This window comes from Centruroides vittatus, unplaced genomic scaffold, assembly GCF_030686945.1.
Source record: "Centruroides vittatus isolate TY-2023 unplaced genomic scaffold, ASM3068694v2 contig_875, whole genome shotgun sequence".
NCBI lineage: Eukaryota > Metazoa > Arthropoda > Arachnida > Scorpiones > Buthidae > Centruroides > Centruroides vittatus.
In genome coordinates, this window is record NW_027122567.1 from 2,460,079 (window position 1) to 2,465,394 (window position 5,316).

At 33.7% G+C, this 5,316-nt stretch overlaps 1 long non-coding RNA gene across 1 annotated transcript; it reads left to right on the top strand.

Moving 5' to 3' along the window:
• The first annotated feature begins 992 nt into the window (after positions 1 to 992).
• Positions 993 to 1,414, top strand: LOC136983050 (uncharacterized). The gene is made up of 3 exons (XR_010881970.1): positions 993 to 1,057; positions 1,134 to 1,223; positions 1,288 to 1,414. It is a non-coding gene; the product is annotated as an uncharacterized lncRNA (long non-coding RNA).
• Positions 1,415 to 5,316: the final 3,902 nt, after the last annotated feature.

Below are 5,316 nucleotides of genomic sequence, written 5' to 3' on the forward strand. Positions count from 1 at the left end.
TGTCTGAGATGTTTTTTAACAGATTATTTTTCCACTTCCTTAATATGGGGTATAGATCCTCTCGATCCTTGTCATTGTAACGATTGTAAATCTTATGTTAGTTTTCACACATTTCTAACAAAGATATATTTTCCGTCTATCGAATTATATATATGGTTCGTATTTTTTATATTAACTTCAATGATGATCACCAATATTAAAAATTATATTCCGTGCGAGGGAGTTTTTTCGTTATTCGGTCAAGATGTCATTTTTCTGAAATTCGGATGGGCTACTTTGGCATTTATTATTTCATTTTTTTTCAGTTGGATAAAAAGATCTAAGATGAATCCAGTCTTAAAATTAAGAAATCTGACTCATTCGGAAGAAGTTAACCTTTCCGTTAAATTTCGTAAAATCTGGCTCTTTTTCTTATCATTGATATTCGGTATCTTCATTTTGTTTCAATTTACAAATATGTTGGTCTTTTATAGTAGTTACGAAAGAAACTCACGGATTCCATATCAAGGATTATTCTGTACAATTTCGTCTGGTGTATTTGTAATGTACACTCTTGGAATAGGCTTTCATTTCCTGTTAATTGTGATATTTCTTCATTCGATCTTGAGAGGAGAGTATCTCAGATTAAGGAAAAAGTTTTTTTTTCTTCGTCCTAACGATTCGCGTATCGAATTTAAATTAGAAATGCTGATGACTCAACACGCAGATCTTTGGACAATCAAGGAAACCGCTAACTCTGTTCTAAATGTTCCAATGACGATTGCTTATTTTTTTCTCTTGCTTGAAACGAGTCTTTGCTACTACTCATTACTGTTTGTAGAAATGGATATGTATATGAAATACCTTGCATTTTTAATATCTGTAGGTTTTAGCATTGGTTGCGTTATCGTTGCTTTTATGTTTTCTTCTGGTGTCGCAGTGGTAAGTTCTATTAAATACCTTTAAAATTTGGTAATGTTATAATAAAGTAAAATATTTTTGCGTGTAGACGGAAAACACATTTCAAGACATTAGAAAGTTTGCGGAATGTAAACTTAAACTTGAAAAAAAGTTGAAGGTAAGTTTAATTTTGCTTTTAAATAAACTGGAATTGTTAAATATTAATAAACTGTCAAACTTCCGATCCACAAAAGATTTTAAACTTTATGAAAAGATTTGGAAAAATTGCTTTAAGATTGTCAATGTGCGGATTTATATACGTCAACAAAAAGTTTCCTATCAAGGTAATTATAGTTGAAATGTTTATTTACAACTATTTAGTGATTAAAAATATTTTAAAAATTTCAGATGGCCAGCGCATTGCATTCTACATTTGATGGACTTTTGAATTTCAGAAGTGTTGAAGAGAAGACTAACAAATGTATTCAACGTTTCACTGTTAACAGCACGATCAATCCACAAGCAATATCCTACTAATACAGTGATACCTCGGTTTTCGTCGATAATCCGTCCGAAAACACTAGGCGAAATCCGAAACCGACCAAAACCGAGGCAATTATTTCCATATGAATCAATTTAAATTCAATTAATTCGTTTAGACACTTCAACATACATATCAAAAATACATTTTATAGAGAATGAATATAGTGTTGTAATACTAAAAATAACAAGAAATTAATATAAAAGACTAATGTAAAGAATAAATGAATATTTAACATGACATTTAACATGGCATTCGAAGGGCTGCTGGCTCTGAAAACTTTCTTTGGTCCCACGATAGAGCTAAAAGGAAAGGAAAGCAATGGAATTGTTTGGCTAGACGCGCGGGATAAGGATGCGACTATGTAGACACTAGGGAGCGAATTTGCCGACCAAGCGAGAATATGTGGCGAGAAGAGGAGAGACGCCATAAATATCAAACCCTATCAGATATGTGCGAGAACCAGAAATTTACTCTCGCTAGCAAGATTTCTCGCTTCTCGCTTGTGCATGGTTTTATTTTTCGAGAACTATATCGCTTGCAACCTCTCGCTCGCTACTAAATTCGCGTCTGTATAGGCGCACACTAATGCTCACACAACGAGAAACAACGACATACTGAGCAGGAAAATGCATGGGTCACCCTATGTTTTCGCAAAATTAGCAGGAAGTTACGTGGGCACGCCGACGAAAACCGAGGTATGACTGTACATGAACAATCTGTAACTTCTAAACCCTTTGACCGATTGACGTCAAATGTTTTTATTGTTACTCCTGCGTATCTTGCAGAAGATGTAGGCTATCATAAAACCTGAACACCTGACAAACTTTTCCTGATCTTTTCCCGAACACATCACAAGGTGAGATTTAAAAAATCTTAATAGACATAAAATACTTCAAGACACACCTACTATGTCTTTATAAGCTTCTCATTCTCGGGTTTGTAATACACAAACTTACAGTGTACGTACAAGTGCCATACTGGGGGAAAACTGGTACGTGGAAGTTATACATGCGTTTTAAAAATATTTGTACAATTTACTTGTAAATAATATTTAGATGCTGTACACACTATTTTCTTGTTATTTTAGTTGACTGATGAGGGGCACAAAGCTCGAAACGTGTAAGAGAAATACCGTATCAACTAAATAAAGGTGGAAAAAGCCATGTGATTTTTACTAACACGATCTTGTGTTCAACGTTTTTTTGTATAATGTTACAGATTGCGTTGTCGCAATCTTAACCCGCCTCTCACCCGCCGACCCTCGTTTTAGCGTTTCAGTCCTCCATATAATGTGAGTTTCGGTTCCTAAATCGTCATTGCCACTATCTGGGCCTTTGTATAATGTTACAGATTAAACAAAATGATTATATTACTACAGGGTATAATGACATAGAAGACTACACAAAGGATAGAAAGGTAAAATATAAATGGGGAAAGGCAGATGATGTTAAACATTGGATATGTGAGGTCTCCCTTAAACTAAGACAACTATTATTAAAACAGAAAAAGGTAAATGTGGGATGGGTCAGATGTACATTAAAGGAATATTTTAGCATACTGCAATGCTACAAATGTTGTAGATATGAGTATACAGCCCACAAATGTCGCAGCGATCGAAATTACTGCACACACTGTGCTGGCGATCATAGGTTTAACGAATGCAAAAATAAAGATAATAACCCTAACTGTATAAATTGTATTAACTCAAAACAAAAAACCTTCACCCATAAAGCAATTAGCGATGAATGCCACCAAAGACAGAAGATTATTAAAAATATTATAGCAAAAATAAAATATGGAAATTGATAACTTAATAAATAACAATAAAAGTACAGAAAAAGAAATTGGAAAAATAAAATGTTTGCAAATTAATCTAGGCAGAAGTATTTGTGCTGTATCATAGGTAGTGGGTGAGAAACCACAACACTATGATATAATACTTATCCAAGAACCGTATTGTCGAGAAAGAAAACCTATGGGTTGGCCTTTGAGAACTCAAGTTCTGTATAACAGCGATGGGGAAATGCCATGGACTATTATTGTTTTCAATAACCCAAATATTCAATGTATGTTGTTGACAGGTTATTGCGATCAATATGTGACCACCATTGAACTTCTAAATCCTAATAAAAAATGGAAAATCAGTAATTTCTATTTCCCAATGAAAGCGAATGTCACTACCCATTTGGAAATTTTAGACAGATTATGCAGTAGATGTCAACAAAGTCACGGAATGATATTGGGCGGAGACAGCAACGCACATTCGAATGTATGGTTTGATGAAAACTCTGACCTTAGAGGTGAAGAAATTGAAGAATTTGTAAACAGACAAAATCTGTTCATCCTTAACGAACTAGACATGCCAAGCACGTTTGAAAGCTCAAATGGAAGTTCGAACATAGATTTAACAATAATAAATAATAGAGCGTTAAATGAAGTTGATAAATGGACAGTATGTGATGAAACGAGCCTATCATAGGTACATTACATTTGAAATTGATCAGAAGATTCACAATAATGGTATTGAAAAGTATAACTTAAAAAGAGCTAACTGGGAAAGACTGATGGAAGACTTAAAATCTGCTAAAATAGACTTGAGAATTATAGAAAATCGCCACCAGGCAGAAGCAGTACTTACGAAGTTAATTATGACAATAACAAAAGCAATTGCAAGGAACATCCCACTGTACAACGATAGGAAAAAAATAGTTAAATGGTGGACTCCTGAATTAAAAGCATTAAAAAGTAAAGTAAGAGCAAAAAGAAAGAAATACCAAAAATGTAACGATTAGAACTTGAGAACCATTTTTAGAGAACAATATATAGAGGAACAGAAAAATTACAAGACAAGGATAAAAGAAAGTAAAGAAAAGAGTTGGATACAATTCTGTGAAAAAAGTGCTGGGGATCCCTGGGGTTTGATCTATAAAATCACAGCTGGGAAATTAAGAAGAAGATTTCAGTTAACAGAAATTAAACAAGAAAATAGGGCTGTTACTGCTACAGCAGAGGAGAGCTTAAAATTATTACTTACAGAATTCGTTAAAATAGATGATAAAAATAAAGACAGCAGAGAGCAAAAAATGTTAAGAGAAAGTTTACAATACAAAACAAGAGGTGAAAATGCCCCGTTATTCACAAATGAAGAGATATATTGGGTAATATCGAACTTTAAACAAGGAAAAGCCCAGGACATGATCTAATTACAATAGAAATTGTAAAACAAATAAATAACAGAGAGCCAGATCTTCTATACGAATTATATAACATTTGTCTAAAATTTGCGGTTTTCCCAGGCGAATGGAAAATTGCAAAAATTTTACCAATTTATAAGAGTAAAAACAAAGATCGACAAGAAGTAAGAAGTTATAGACCTATCTCTCTCCTTCCTGTTCTGGAAAAAGTTTTGAATAAATTAATAGTATATCGTCTTACAACCTGGCTAAATTCTAACAAATGGTTCAACGAAAATCAATACGGGTTTCAAGAGGGACGTTCAGCGGAAGATGCTATATCAAAGGTAATTAAAGATATCGAAGAAGGGAGGAAACATAACTGGACAATTGTTTTCAGTCTTGATATCGAAGGTGCGTTTGATAACGCATGATGGACACTAATCCATGCTAAACTAGAGGAGGCAAATTGCCCAAACAATTTGTATTGTCTTATATGCGATTATCTAACAAACAGAAAGGCATACATAGAATATGTAGACATAAAAATGGAAAGGGAAATGACTATGGGGTGTCCACAGGGATCTTGCTCTGGACCCATTTTTTGGTCAATTATATTAAACGATCTGTTGAAAATTAATACATTATCTGAATCAAAAATAACAGCATTTGTTGACGATAGAATGGTCGTCTGTTCGGCAGAAAGCAGAGAACAAATAG